This window comes from Mastomys coucha, unplaced genomic scaffold, assembly GCF_008632895.1.
Source record: "Mastomys coucha isolate ucsf_1 unplaced genomic scaffold, UCSF_Mcou_1 pScaffold5, whole genome shotgun sequence".
Classification (NCBI taxonomy): domain Eukaryota; kingdom Metazoa; phylum Chordata; class Mammalia; order Rodentia; family Muridae; genus Mastomys; species Mastomys coucha.
In genome coordinates this window covers 99,369,821-99,385,629 of record NW_022196911.1, presented here as the reverse complement: position 1 = coordinate 99,385,629, position 15,809 = coordinate 99,369,821, and the positions used below count along the sequence as shown (strand labels likewise).

Genomic DNA, 15,809 nt, shown 5'->3' with positions numbered 1-15,809 from the left:
CCCGGGGAATGTTGTTGAATTGTGCTTTGTTCTTGTTCTCTCGTCTGTAAAATGGAATATAAGAAACCTGCCTCGGTTCTGTGGAAAACCAAATTATTAGCATCACTGTTCTTGCCCTGTGGTCTTGGGACCCTCAGGAAGTCTTAGGACTCTTTCAAGGGCTCCAGGAAGTCAAAACTGTTTGTGCAGGATCCTGAGACAGCATTTGGTTGCTCCATAATGGAGTTTCCAGAGACCACGTAGGTATGACATCATACAAATCAAAGTCAGGTACCAATCTGGCTGCCTTTAAGTGTGTTCTCGAAAGGGAATTAGGAAAATGTAAAGCATGTCATTCTTTCACGATTTTTTTAAAAAAGATTTATCTATTTTGTCTGTGAGTACACTGTCGCTGTCTTCAGACACATCAGAAGAGTGCATCAGATCCCATTACAGATGGCTGTGAGCCACCATGTGGTTGCTGGGAATTGAACTCAGGACCTCTGGAAGAGCAGTTGGTGCTCTTAACCGCTGAGCCATCTCTCCAGCCCCTCTTTCATGATTTTTTATTTTATAAAATAAAATTAAATGGGCTGAAGAAATGGCTCATTACTTAAGAGCACTGGCTGCTCTTCCAGAGGGCCCAGGGTTCAGTATCCGTATGGCGGCTCATGACTGTCTGCAACTCCAGTTCCAGGTGCTCCGATGTCCTTTTCTGGCCTCATGAGCACTGCAGACACTTGGTGCACAGACATCCATGGAGACAAAACTCATTCACAAAAACTGAAAATAAATAAACCTTAAAAAAAAAAAACAAAACAGACTGTTACTTATAAAGGATGTATGGTGGCACACACCTATAATTCTAGCACTAGACAAATAGAGACAAGAAGGCAGCAGGTCTAGGAGACTCAGCCATACAGCAAATTCAAGGCCAGCCTGGCAATGTGAGACTCTGTCACAAAACAAAGACTTTTCTTGGAGAACCAATTACTAAATATTTACTTTCCTAACACCAGATAAAATCTGCAAAAACACAAGCTATTTGGGGTCTTCAACCAGTTTTGTTAGCAAACTAGCAAGTATGAGAGCCACTGAACAAGCCCTTGTAAAATGTTTACATCGGTGCCAGGTTCCTGGCACCGTGGGTTCTTGGTCACTGTGGGCTGTCAGTTGCCAGATTTGCATGCTCAAAGATTTAACCTTGCTGGGCATGGCGATGCATGCCAATAACTCCTGCCACTTGGAAGATGTGGGCAGGAGGATCAAGAGTTCAAGGCCAACTTTGGCAACATAGAAAGTTCCAGGCCAGCCTGAGGCTACACGGGACCTTGCCTCAAAATAAATAATTAAAAATAAAAATAAACGAATGGATTAAAGCTCAAACCTCCCAACACTTACCTTGTATTGTTTCCTATTTTCTACACACCTGACACTTCTTCCATCGCCTGGATCCCTGTGGTTCTCCAGCTTTCCACTCAACTCTGGCCTCTTGTATCCTCCACAGTCTCTCTGTCCTGGCATCTTTAAGCATCGTTTACCTTGTGCCCCAGAGAAAGCTGGTAGCCACTGCCAGGACCCAGCCACCACCTACCTGCTCAAGCCTATATTTACATTCTCATCCATCAAGCTAGCTGTTTGTGTCTTTGGTTGACAAGCTGTGTTGCTCACATGCACTTGGGTGGCTGTGGGCAGTGTTCGGAAGGCTCTGTCACAGCCATTTCCTTGAAGGCTTATTTGGGTCCAGTCATTTCATCATGCTCTATTTGAAGAGAATTACTGGGCAAGTCTGAGCCGGATGCTGCTCATCTGACTAAGGATGCTGCACAAAGGCCCTGGGCAAAAACACCTCCAACGTCTCCAGAGCCAGGGATGACAGAGATAGGACACCTGTGGGGCTGAGGTAAAGAGATACTCTGAAAGAATGCCCATTTGTGATAGTTTATCAAATCAAACATCTTCCATGCCCACTTATGATGCAGTTATTAAGTAAAAAGTCTTCCATGATCAGGAACTCTTAAGAATTAACAAACAAATATTAGTAAAATTAATCAAATAAGCTGCAGAGGAAAAAATATGGAGGTGAGGCTGTCTAAACCCCCAAATGAACAAGGATATAAAACCAAGCATTCAGCCGAAGATGTAGCTCAAAGCAATTAAGCACTAACCTAGAATATACAAGGTCCTGGGATCAATCCCTGGCACCAACAAAGCAAACATCAGTACAGGACAGTCTAATCCTTCTCTTGCTTTTTAAATGTTTTTTGTTTTTTATTGACTTTAGTCTGTATGGGTGCTTTGTCTGCATGTATGTCTGTATGCCACGTGTGTGTTTGGGGCCCAGGGAGGCCACCAAATGCATTAGATACCCTGAAACTGGAGTTACAGAAGGTGGTAAGCTGCCCTGTGGGTGCTGGGAATCAGACCCATGTCCTCTGGAAGAGCAGGCACCAGCCTTCACCACTGTGCCATCACTCCAGCCTCTCCCACTTTAACTTGGTTTAATGACATCTGATTTCCACTTGTGCCATTTATTTACCATTTTCTCTAAATTGTCTCACCTTTTAAAAATTTTAAATTGTTTTGATAGGAACGTTCGGATTTTGGAGGTAGAAATTCAATGTTCTTTGCTAATTAGTAATTAATCCCAATAACAACCAAGCATTGTTACTAAACGCTAGCCAGGTTCTATGGCCCAGACACTGTAACTCTGACACCAATACTGTGTTAAAGAGCTTTGCTAGCTGGGCCTGTTTATGCAGGCCTGGCATCCCTGCTCCACAGGAGGCTGAGACAGATCAAGGGCAGCCAGGCCAAGTTAGACTCAAAAGAAAAAAAAGGAAGCACAGAGAGATGGCTCAGCAGCTAAGAGCACTGGCCACTCTGCAAGAGGACTTGGGTTCAGTTCCCATCACCCAGATGGAGGCTCACAACCACCTGTGACTCTAGTTCCAGGAAACCCCATTCTCTCTTCTGGCCTCCACAGGCATCAGGCCTGCACATATGTGCAGTCACTCATATACATAAAATAGTAAAATAAAAATAAATCTTTAAAAGGTAAAAGGTTGGCTGGCAAATAGGACAGAGAAGCACATGACTGTAATCCCTACACTCGGGAGTGGAGGCAGAAGATCAGAAGTTCAAAGCCAGTCTGGGCTACATGAGACTTAATCCCAAATGCCAAACACAATAACAAAGGCTGGGGTGTGGCACATAGAGTACTTGCCTAGCATGTGCAAAGGCCCAGGTTCAAACTTGAGTACTACCACCAAAAGAAAAAGGTTAGCCCGCCTCAGAGACAGACATAGAAGATGGAGTAGCACCAAATGAAGCCTTTCTTCTTGACTTAGGGATTCAAAGTACGGACTCTCTGCGAGGAACTTATCAAGATTCTTCTCTGTGAGCATAGCTCCATGACCAAGTAACTATCTCCTGACTTCATGGATTAATTAATATGCAAAATGAAAGAGGTACAGGTTTACTGAACAGTTCTTACAGTAGGAAATGCTAGGACACAGGTATTAAAAGGGAGCCAAACAAGTCACATTCTGGTCACACAATGAAGAGTATGCAGAACGAGGCAGCTCTGTGTGCGCGAGGAGCTCACTGATGCTTTGGTGAAGAGAGCACGGCCTGCAGCAGAGCAGCTGCGCACAGCGACTTCCATTCATTTGCATTTTTTTACATTTTGTTTATTTGGGGTTTGTATATTGCTTGGGGGTGGGTGTGATGGTCAGAGGAGCACTGTTGGAGTCCGTTCTCTCCTCCCTCTGTCCCAGGGGGTCCCAGGGACTGAACTGCATGGGTGTGATGCCCGAGGAGCACTGTTGGAGTCCGTTTTCTCCTCCCTCTGTCCCAGGGGGTCCCAGGGACTGAACTGCATGGGTGTGATGGTCCGAGGAGCACTGTTGGAGTCCGTTCTCTCCTCCCTCTGTCCCAGTGGGTCCCAGGGACTGAACTCAAGTGGTTAAGGCTGGGCAACAAGTGCTTTCAGCCACCATCTATCTTGCCAGCCTCACTTCCGTTAATTAATTAAATTAATTAGTTTGTCTGTTTGCTTGGTTTGAGACAGGATTTCTCTGTGTAGCCAAGGCTGGCCTGGAATTCAGAGTTCCTCTGCCTCCTGAGTGCTAGGATTAGTGGTGTGCACTACCATGGCCAGACGTGTTAAATTAAAAAAAAAAAGAAGAAGAAGAAAGCCATACAAAGGTCTGACAAGATGGCTGAGTGGGAAATGAGCTTGCTTACAAGCCTGAAGCCTCAAGTTTGATTCCCCAGGGGAGAACAAACTCTCAGAAGTTGTCCTCCTACCTTTACACATATGCTATGGCATCACACACACACACACACACACACACACACTAAAGATAAGGGGGCCTTTTGAATGCATGCTGTATATTTGTAGATGTATAAGACATCCTGGAAAAATGCAAAACAGGTAAAAATGGTTTATTCAACAGAGGACTCCAGGGACCCAGTGTTGGAGAACCAAGTTTGATCTTCTGCAGTGTACACAAGCACATCCAAAGACTGATAGACAAGAGAAAATGACAATTGGAAAGGGAATTAGCTTTGTACGGGCCTAGTCTGATTTAGATCTGTGGCCTGTCACAGGCCACCTATGAACCACGGAATGGTTCCATACCCCCTATGGAAGAGTCCTGTTGGCATGTCACTGATTAAGGGCTCCACTCTTGTCCCCACAGACTAGAGTCTGCGCTAATCTCTGGATCTCAGCATCTGGGTTTTCCTTCAGTCTAATTTGAGCATCCTTTATCTTACCACAGTAAAACATATCTTGTTCCTAATCTGCCCTTGCGTAGTCACGCAATCTTTGACTGACATCCCTGGTATGCACTTAGGCCCAGGGCAAGTCATCCATCCCTTTCCACTGCTTTCCCAGGGCGGTTTCCTCTCTCAGAAAACAGGAGTGGCAGTGGCAGCGCACCAGGGCGGTAGGCCTGGCTGGCTTTTGTCTCTGTGTGTTACTTAATCCTAAGAAGCATGTACTTAAGAATATTTTAAGGTTTTTGCCTTGATGTCATTTTTATTCCAGGGCTACTGGGACAGGGATTCTCAAGTTGGCTAAATTCCACAAATCTCACTGTGTGGGTGAGTAAAGAACATCATAGAATCTTAGCTCCGGGGGATCCATCATATTATCCGAAGCTGAAGAACGGAAATCCCTAAGGGGTGGGCATCACTGGTTGTAACGATTGTGTGAGGTTACTGGAGACTCCGGGCTCTTTGCTCTGCCACCACAGTCAGAGTTTTGTTGTTCTATGCATGCATGTGTATGTGTGTGTGTGTGTGTGTGTGTGTGTGTGTGTGTGTGTGTGTGTGTGTGTGTAAAGGCCAGAGTTCAATGTCAAGTGTCTTTCTCTATTGCTTTCCACCTCATTTTTTTTTTGAGATTAAAAAAAAAAAAAAACTGAACCTGGAGCTCACTGATCTAGCTAGGCCGTGTGGTTTGCAAGCCCCTGGGACCCACCAGCAACCCCTCGTGCCTCCCCAGCACGAGGATTACAGACATGCCTCACCATGCCCACCTTTCTATGTGGATGCTGGAAACCTGAACTCAGATTTTCATGTTTGTGTGGCAAGCATTTTACCAACTGAGTCAGCAGCCCAGTCCCTTGTTTTGCTTTACACTTATTTTGAGTTGTCTAAATGAGAGGGTGTGTGCTCATGCCTGTAGGTACCCATGGAAGCCAGGAGAGGACGTCTGAGCCTCTGGATCTGCAGGTGGTTGTGAGCCACCTGACATGGGTGCTAGGAATTGAATCCTCCAGAAGAGTAGGAGATGCTTTTAACCACACCATTTCTCTAGCCCCTGTGCTATTGCTCTTTAAAACAGGATCTTGTACAGCTGATGCTAGCCTTGCTGTGGAAGCAAGGATGACCTTACACTTCTGATCAGCCTGCCTTTTCTTTCTGAGTTCCAAGATGGCTGTCAGATAATAGACATCCAATCCACAGTGCTGGGGACTGAACCCAGGCCTCCTCCCACCCTCAAGTGAGGAATTTTACCCTTAAGCTGACTTCTATTTCTATGATTCCATACCACCAGACTCTGAGTCTATACTCTAGAAAGAGAAAAGGTAGAAGGGCAAAGGACCAGCTAGGTCCACCTCTCTCCATGGACGGGATGGAGTAACACAGCCATCCTGGCTGCAAGGGAGCCAGGGAAGCATTCAAACCGAATAGACCAGCACTATAATTAAAGTTCTGATCAGACATGAAGAGAGAGTGGGAACCCCACAAGCAAATAACACTCTCAGCTAACACTCTATTAAGCTGGGACTTAATCCGCAGGCTATGATGGTTTGTATATGCTGGGCCCAGGGAGTGGCACTATTAGAAGGTGTGGCCCTGTTGGAGTAGGTGTGTCATTGTGGGTTTGGGCTTTAAGACTCCTATCCTAGCTGCTTGGAAGCCAGTAATCTGCTAGTAATCTGCATCATATGGAGATGTAGAACTCTCAGCTCTGCCTGCACCATGCCTGCCTGGATGCTGCCATGTTCCTGCCTTGATGATAATGGACTGAACCTCTGAACCTGTAAGCCAGCCCTAATTAAATATTGTCCTTTATAAGACTTGCATTGGTCATGGTGTTTGTTCACATCAGTAAAACCCTAACTAAGACATAGGCAGTGGGAAGCCATTAATGTTTTTGAGTGAGAGGATAACCAAGTAAAAAGGATTGGCACATAGATGGATGGGCATAGCAGCAAGGCCCTTTTTAATCCCAGCCCTCAGAAGGCAGATCTCTGTGAGTCTACGGCCAGCCTGGTTCTACATTACTGAGTTCCAGAACAGCCAAAGCTACATAGTGAAACCCTATCTCAAAGAGAGAGGAAGAGAGGGAGGGTGGGAGGAAGAGATAGCGATTGATCAATAGATAGATAGATAGACAGATAGACAGATTGACAGAGGAAAGGATTGACACTGAAAAGGGCGCAGGTGAAAGGATAGGAGGACAGACAAAGGAAGGTTCCAAACACAATGGGAACTGCTTGAAGAACTAGTCAGAGTGACTTGGCCCAAAGAGGTGACGATGGAGATTCTGAGGGTGGGGGGGGCTGGCAGTGACATCATTGACACAGAGAAATGTAGAGATGGTGATGCCAGGTGGCTAGAAGGTAGACACATCCTCTGGGCCAGTGGCAATTCTAGTTTGGAGCATAGGCTGAAGGTCACAACTAATGGTGTCAGTTTAAAAGTCAACAGCTCTGAGAAGACAGAGGAAGGGACAGAGCAACCGAAATGCCAAAATCCAAAGCCAACAGAACCCTCTCTCCTCAGCTCATGGCCCCAGCATCGTAGATGTAGCCTCCATTTCTGGCTACATTCCATCCTCCATGGCTTCTTGCTACTGTATCTATCCGTGTGACTAATCTGTCTCAGATCACCACTTTCTGCCACTGCCCTAATCCAGCCCCATCACATCTAACCAGACTTGCTCCGAAGCTGGTCTTCTACTGTGTAGCTGCCATGCTGCTACACATTTTGGAAAGTGACACTGAACTAAGATTCCATTCTAGAATTTTAATCTATCTTTTCTCTGGCCATATCTGCTATTGATGGTCTGCATTGCCTTCTATAGTCCAGGTCACAGACTTTGGTGTCAGCTACATTTCTCTCCCTGTCCCTTACATCAACATCCAGTTCCCCAAATGGTTGACTGTCCCTCATCTCCATCACTACACCTTTGCATGTTACTTCTGCTCCATGTTACTTATTTACCTGGCCTCCTGGTGCACCTGGCCTAGCAGCAGTCAGTCTGAGAGGTACCCCTTCCAGGAAGCTTTCTTTGATCTTTCCTCTGAGACTTCTTTTACCCAGTAGCTCCTCTGTCCTTTATACTATATTGCTGATCCCCCTAACCCCATGAATGGCAAGTCTCCTGCTTCATTCATCACTGTCACCAAGGATTAGGTCAAGGGCCAGCTGTATGCTATGCACTCAAATTGATGTTTGCTGAATGATACAGTGAAGCCAGGAATTGGTTAGAACTCCAAGGGAAAGAATGTAGGAAAGCTAGGGGCTCAGACCTAAAACCTGGGATGTAGCTCAGTCAGTAGAATGCTTGCCTAGTGGGCATGAAGCCAGAAGCCTAATCCCTAGCAGAGAATCAGAAGTTCAAGAGCATCTTCAACCTTGGCTACAGTTGTCCTGTATTAATAAATGAATAGGAATGAGCTGACCATGGTGGCACGTATCTTAAATCCTCGCACCCAAGAAGTAGAGACAGGTGGATCTCTGTGAGTTCAAGACCAGCCTCATCTACATAGTGAAACACTGTCTCAAAAGAAGGAGGAGGAGACAGACAGAAAACATAACAGGACTGGCCCCAAATGTTGCTGGTTGTCAGGAGTATGTGCCCTTTAGCCCCTTCTTTCAAGTCCTTAGTCCTCTAGGAGAGTCCCTGAGCTCCCTAAGAGAAGTTAGTCCTGATCCTCCTGCACACCTAAGCTGTGGACCCTACTGTCTGGCTCTCTCTTTCTCTGCAGCTAACTGAGCCCTCTGAGCTCACAGGTCAGCAAGAGGCTCTACCAAGAAACCAGAAGACAGAAGACTCCATGTTTTCCCTCAATCCCTCTTCATCTGGTGTGGGGGCGCTGTGGAAATGGATGAGTTTGCTGTGTGGTTCCCCAGTGACCCTGGCTCCCAGCCTCTGACTGCCCCTGCCCTGTCTGGCCTTCCCACCAGGGGGCAGGAGTGGCTTCCTGGCCACAACTGTCTTCTATTGGCCTTTGCCATTCTTCTGTCTCCAGTGTAACTCATCCCTCCAGGAAACACACTGTTCGAGCTTAGAATGAGTCTGCTTGCCTGGCTGCATCCTGCCTGTTGCAGTACAGTCCATCCCTCCATCATCACCCAACCCAATGCCTGGATGACTCTGGTCCTCATCTGAAGTGCCTTAGATTCTGCCGCTCACTAGAGCAAAAGCTCCCTGAGGGCAGGGGACTGGTTTCCCAGCCTGGGCCTTGTGTGCTCAACACATCACATTGTGTAGTCCAGGGAGACAGGAACTGAGTGAGACAAGGGTATTTGCTGGGAGCCAAACTAACAGGTGTTCACAGAGAGGGGAGGTAGGAACCATCTTGCAGGGAGTGCAGGCAAATGGAAGACACTGGGAAACAGTGTACAGGAGAGCCAGGAGGTACTGTTTAGCCAGTCAGTCATTTTTAGGCTGGGAGCTTGGTTACATTCATGGGTTGAAAGAAAGATGCTAAAGGAGCAAGATAGTTTATGGCAGGTGATGCTGGGACACTGGCTGGACTTACGACATAAGTGGCCTCCCATGAGAATTAATGCCACCAGAAGGGTCAGGGGTAGTATGGATTTTTTTTTTCTTTTGAGACAGCCTCTCATGTTCCCCAGGCTGGCCTTAATCTCCCTATATATCCTTGAATTTCTGATCTGCTTGCCTCTACTTCCTGAGTGCTGAGCTCACAGGCCCTGCCAATCATTCCCAACTTATCTAACTCATGCTGGGGACTGAGCCCATCGGTTCACAGCCACTGGGCAAGCCCTCTACCAACCAAGTCACATCTTCAAATGGTATGGAAACTGGGGGTAGAGAGGTGACTAAGAAGGTAAAAACTAATCAAGAACGGAGAAGAACAGGTGTCAAGCCAGGGCTCCCTCCGATGACACCAAAGTCAGGGAGGGGGTCTCAGAAAGGTATGCCCTGTCCTTGGTAAAGTCATCTTTGTCCAGGGCCCCACTTAGATAGCTCTACCCTTTGCCAAGGCTGGAACCTCTTCTTCCTCTCTCCTCGAAGTTCATTTCCATCACCCCAGCATGTGGTAAGATGGCCCAGCTGCTAGAGGCCAGCAGGAGTATGCTGGGGAACGCTTAACAACTAGCTTGGATGGGGTGTTTTGTGTGTGGGGGGGGGTAGTACTCAGGTTTATGCTATTTGCTTAATCCCTATTCAAGCTGCCAACACGAGGCACAGTCATCCCTGTATCTATGTATCTGTTTCCTCTACTGCTTCCGCACGCCCCACCTAGCTGTCTGGGGCAGGTCCAAACTGGGGACCAGTAGCACTAACACCTGGACTGCAGCTCAGGCAGGCCCCTAGCGGGAGGAAGCATACTTTCTCCTCCAGGAATGTCTGCCCCTAGGCCTAGGTCCTCTCTCATGCCATCCTCACACCAGCCCTCACTTGAACTCATGATTTTACAGGAATGTGGGCCCGAGACCCACAGGCACTCGCAGGCTTCAACCAACAACTTCTTACTAGACATGGCCACATGCCCTTAGACATCCTTTAAGGGCAGGGCTTTTAGTGGATTGTCCAATACAAAATGTCATCCTGAGGTAATTCAAGTGAGGTTCTGCACAGGACATACTTAGTATTTGTCTCATGTTCTTTTGTTTGTTGGTTGATTGAAGACAGGGTCTTAGGTAGCCCAGGCTGGCCTGCTTCCACTTCTCCAGTGCTGGGATTACAGGCATATACCACTGTATACAGCAGATTTCCGTCCTTAATCTCTTCAGAGCCAGAAACTGAGGAAGGAGAGCAAAGGGGAATGAGGCATGGGTGTGAAGAGACTATGATGTAACCCCACTCTTTTGCATGCTGACATTAAGAATTTGTTTTTACAAAGAGAAATGTAAACAAACAAGAACAGAGGCTGAGCTGGTCACAGTACATGCCTGTAATCCCCAGACTGGAGAAGTGACAGCAGGAAGATGTGTGAGCTGTCTGGGTTAAATAGGGAATTATAGGCCACAGAGACTTTACCTAGAAAAAACATAGGGAATTCTAGACCTTACCTAAAAAAAAAATAATAAAAATAATAGCTGGACAGTGATGGCACACGCCTTTAATCCCAGCACTTGGGAGACAGAGGCAGGTGGATTTCTGAGTTCGAGGGCAGCCTAGTCTACAGAGTGAGTTCCAGGACAGAGAAACCCTGTCTCGAAAAACTAAAAATAATAATAATAATAATAATAATAATAATAATAATAATAATAATGATAAAGGAAGTATAGGCTACAGAGACCTTACTTAGAAAAACCAAAAAAGTTAGACTATAGCTCCATAGTAGATTACTTGCCTAGGATATGCAAGGCCCTGGATTTGGATCTTCAGGTCTATAAAACAAACAGACACTGCTGGGGTTTTTTTTGTTTTGTTTTTTGTTTTTGTTTTTTTTTTTTGCAGATTGACATAGTCTTACTCTTGTGTTTCCAAACCTGAAATAGCTGGTCTGTGAAACCCCCTGAGTACTGAGAGGCCAGCACTGCCCCAGGTATGAGTCACCTTGCAAATGTCAATTATTTCATTTAAAGCTGAGCTGAAGTTGCAGGAGTGACTCAAAGGCTCAAAGCCTGCCCGGACTGTCACCACTTAGAGCAGGAGGAAGTCAATTTTGCTCAAAGCTCTCCTAGTGGGTAGGTATTTTGAGAGAGGAGAGGGGTGTTTGCTCATCGCCTCACACTCTGGAGACAGACAGGAGAAAAGTAGCTGAAACCAAGAAGCAAGCACTCTTTCTCCCTAATACTTTCCTTGCTAATGAGTCTACTGGTGTGTCCCCCTACCCTCCCCCCACACCTGCAAGCTGACCCTTCTGCAGAGCTTTGAGTCAACATAAGAGTTGAGTCTGTTCTCACTAATACATCCTATTGAGTGTAGGCTTAAAGAGCAACCATCCCAATGGACTAGACAACGAATGAAAGGACCCAGGGCCAGAGGGCATCAGGAAAGCTAGTAAGCACAGAAATACTGGCTGTCCTTAAAAAAAAAAAAAAAAAAAAAAAAAGGAGGGGTGAGAAGGAGATGGCAAAAGTGAGCCAGCCCTGCAGGGAGCGTCTGCAGATTCTGGGCCTATTGCCCACATCTTTCCTGAGAAGTGCTTTGCCCAGAGGCAAACAGGTGGTGGGAGGGTAAGACAGACACCCCAGGAGACCTGATACCAACCTGTACATCTGGCTCAGCTCGGCCTCTCTCTGAGTCAGAGACGCCAAACCCCTAGGGTTTTTTCAGAAGCCCCCAGCCCTTTTTATTTTCTTGCCTTACCATCTCTCAGCTGGCCACTAGCAGAGCCAAGATATGTCCCAGAGACTGACATATAGGCTCTAAATATACTTTAGTGCAGGCTCGGTGTCAGTCACAGCCAGAAATGCTTCTAGGGACAACACTTGACGCGGTTGACACTAAGGCAACATGGGCTATGGGCAACTGCAGGCTCTAACGTATTTCTGGCCCAGGGGAGTTGGGGGGAGCCTCTCAGGTTCTCGTCTACTTGGTTTTGTTTCCACACAGAAGTCAGGCTATGCAGCTCAGACTGGCCTCAAGCTTGTCATCCTCCTGCCTCAGCCTCCTGAATGCAGGCCAGGTTGTGGGATTTCCACACTGTCTAAATGAATGGCCTTTCTTGGTGTCCAACAACAGATGTCTGCTTGAACTCATCTCCAGAAAGAAGCGAGGTCTGCAAAGTGGGCACAAGCAGACAGTGGTCTGGCCCTGGCTCAAACCTTTCCAGACAGGCCGTTCCTTATTTCTCAAACCAGTCAAGAACGAGGCTGCCACTCCCACCATACCGCCAGTCCCTGCATCTGCTGCAGTTAGGATTCCTAGCAGAGTCCCTAAGGTCGCAGCACACCTTTTATTCTGTAAACATTAAAAAAAATTACATATTTGTAATTTCTTATTATCAGTAAATAGAAGCTTGTAGTACAGTAGGAAGTCCATTAGCAAAGTTAGAAAAGAAAAAAAAATCCATATATTCCCTACACTCCTTCCCGCCCCCATAAAAAGGGCACTGTAGACACCACGTTTTCAAAGACCAAGTCTTCCTGGATCTGTAGTTTAGGATAGATCCCGTGCTCAGCACACACACCACGAAGCTTCTCCGGGGTGGAAGGAGACTGTACCACAACACGCTCCCTTAGAGCGGCGGTTCAACACCCGGCCTGTCCCACATAGGCCTTTGTCTCCCCACACTTCTCGAGGGTAGGCAGAGCAACCTCATCTCCACACACTTTACAGCACCGGGCTCACTCTAAGTGCTTCAGGAAAGTGTCTCTAGCCCCACCAGGCCCCCACGAAGCAGCCACGCCCTCAAACAGAAAGCAGAGAAACCCAAGACCTTAGAGCGAGAGCGCCCCGCCATCTCCAAGGTAACCAAAGCCGAAGCCGGGAATGCCCACGCATGCGTACAGTCGCCCTTCCTTCCCGTAACCTCAAAAAGAATGCAGCCGGTAAGGTTTGCCAGAAGGCGAGAGCGCATGTGTAGTTCAACCAACACCCTGGCCTCCTTCGCCTACCGCCCGCCCATCCACCCAGCCGTCTGCTCTGGATACCCTGGCCGGAAACAGTGCCCATTTTAGGGGAGGCCTCGCTAGCCAATCGCTGCTGAGGAGTGGCCGGCAGGGCCGGCCGGAACAAGACGTCTTATTGGCTAACTTATAGGAATGGGTGGGGTCAAGGGTCGTAGTGCGGCCAAAGAAAGGAGGCGGGAAGCTAGCAAAGTCGCAGCCACGGGGAGAGGCGTGGCCCGGGGCGGGGCTAGGCACGGGGGCGTGGTCGGGGAGGGGCAGCTGGGGCCCGGAGCGATCGCTGGCCAGCGAAGCGCCACACTCGCTTGTTTGAGAAGAACGGCGCTCCGCCGGTAGGTGACTGGGCAGAACCCCGAGTACTAAAGCGGGGCGCTGAGGGAGCGGGTTGGGATAGGGGCTCCTCCCAGGCGGGGACTGGGTTGCAGCCTGGCTGTCCACGAGGGATGGCTGGGATGGGTGGCCGGGTGTTTGCGGTCTAACCCTCTCGCAAGCTCAGCGCCATCAGCGCCACGCTCGAAACGCCGTGCTCGCCTGGAGCCTCCAGGCCGCGCACCCACGGGTCACACGCTTGCCCGGAACGCGCGCGGGTACTGTCTGCTTCCCTTTCCCCAACATCCGTGCCATCGAGTTCAGCCGCCCTACTGCCAGACCCGGCTCCTGGGTGTCCCCCAAGAGAAGGTGATCGCTCCACTGCCCTAGCAGTGACACGCGCAGCCTTTCCCTGTGAACTGCTTGGGATCACTTGTTCTGAGAGAATCGCTGCTCTGGGCACTCAGCAGAGCGGTGCTAGTCGCTGATGATGATATCCTCCCTCCTCGATGGTCCTTACCCTTCTGTGTAATTCTGTGTTCTACTCGGGACTTTTGGAGTCTGTTTATATGTACTAGTCCCGTCTTGGAAGCTCTTCGCGGCTCTGGCAACTTTCAGCCACCTGTCACCAAGTAAAAAGAAACATTTGTCTGAGGCAGAGATTCCCACCTGCTTTGGAGCCTCATCGTGTTCATTAACTTCAGAAAAGAACGCCCCCACCCCCAAAGCTGAGATTAAAAAATGGCTGTCAGCCCTAAAGGATGGATAGGGATGTGCATGGGTTGTCAAGGGGATGAGTGGAGAAAAGTTTCAAATATCAGTGTCTTAATGACATTTTGTTGTTGTTGTTGTTGTTGTTGTTAATTGGAGACAATGAACACTAATGACTGGATTAAGGGTGCTAAAAGAATGAAACCAACGGGGAGTGGCACCATGACCAGTGGACTTTGGAACACTGGCGGGTATCTAGAAACATAGTCTCTCTGAAAGACTAGAGGGTCGGATCCTAGCTTTAGTTTTGCAGGGTTTTGCTTAGTAACTTTCCCATTTAGCGGTAGGTGTGGTGAGATGCATGGACCGTTGTCCAGTTGGTAATCAAAGTACCTGGTCCAGGTATGGGGGATGACATCCCTTGTCTGTGGCCTCAGAGCCACGAGTGAGGGTGAGTTCTCCAGATCCCTGAATTAGAATGGCATAAGGTAACCATGATAGAGAAGGGGGGGAGGCTTGGGGTGATCTCTTTGCTCTTAATGTGAGAGGATGCTTTGAAGGCCCTTGGCTTGCTTATGATGTGTGTGTGGGTTTCCTCTTGTATTTAAAGTGATGTCAAAGGCAATTCCTTTGGATGGATGCCAGCTTTCTGAGTTTTTCAAATGCCTTTAAGACATCTTGAAAACTTGGCATGGTGGCACACACCTGTAACCCATCATTGGGAAGCTGGGACAAGGAGGATTTGTTGTGACTTTAAAGCCTGTCAGGGCTTCACACCAAGGCCCTGCCTCACAACACGAGAGAGAAGAAAGAAAGAAAGAAAGAAAGAAGACATCCTGATTTATTTGGAAGAGGGTGATAAATTTCTCAGAACAGCTCATAATAGTAGTTAATATGTCTAACTTTAATTTTAGAAATAAGTACCCAGCTGTACATACCCAGAAATACGTACCAGCAGTTTGTGAAATCAAACTACTGCTTGATCAGGCTTCAGGTCATTTTCTGATTGTTTTGGGGTGGATGGAGCAGTTCTAAAGGTTTTTTTTGGTTTTTTTTTGGTTTTGTTTTTTCTGCCTCTGGTGTCTGTTAGAGTTTGTGGGAGTGGCACCACAGACAGAGACCCTGCCAAATGAACCTTTGTCTCTTAAAAAAAAAAAAAGAAAAAAAAAGAAAAAAAAGCCTGCTTTTCCATTCAGCCTTGGCAGATAGAAGTGTGGTTCCTCATTTTGGTTCTCCTGATGAACACTGATTCCTTTGTGCTCTGCTTGGGGTTTGAGAGGACAAGGCTCACCCCAATTGGCTGTCCAACCCTAGACAAGTGTTGTGAGATTTTTGGTGAGTTATAGGGTTCATCCTTAGCTAGGGGCTGGTAGGAGATTGGATGGATATAAAATAGATAAAAGCTCAAATCTAGGCTTGTGCTTTTAGGCCATTTCCCCCCTCTTAAGAGTTTTGTAGTATCACTTGCCTGTGAAGTCACTTTTAGTTTCTTTCTTTCTTTTTTTTTTTTT

General features: G+C 47.5%; 1 protein-coding gene and 1 long non-coding RNA gene across 3 annotated transcripts in view; one reads left to right on the top strand and one right to left on the bottom strand.

The window, feature by feature from the left end:
- Positions 1–551: 551 nt before the first annotated feature.
- Positions 552–13,297, bottom strand: LOC116078819. The gene is made up of 3 exons (XR_004113643.1): positions 13,089–13,297; positions 10,344–10,500; positions 552–1,877 (listed from the first exon to the last, which is right to left on the bottom strand). It is a non-coding gene; the product is annotated as an uncharacterized LOC116078819 (long non-coding RNA).
- Positions 13,298–13,520: 223 nt separating this feature from the next.
- Positions 13,521–15,809, top strand: part of Map3k14 (mitogen-activated protein kinase kinase kinase 14) — a 45,586-nt gene continuing 43,297 nt past the window's right edge. Inside the window, exon 1 of one of the 2 annotated variants that reach the window (XM_031354965.1) lies at positions 13,521–13,610. The gene's annotated coding sequence lies outside the window, so the exon portion shown is untranslated. The remainder of the gene's footprint in view (positions 13,611–15,809) is intronic. The other variant, XM_031354967.1, reaches the window with a different exon arrangement.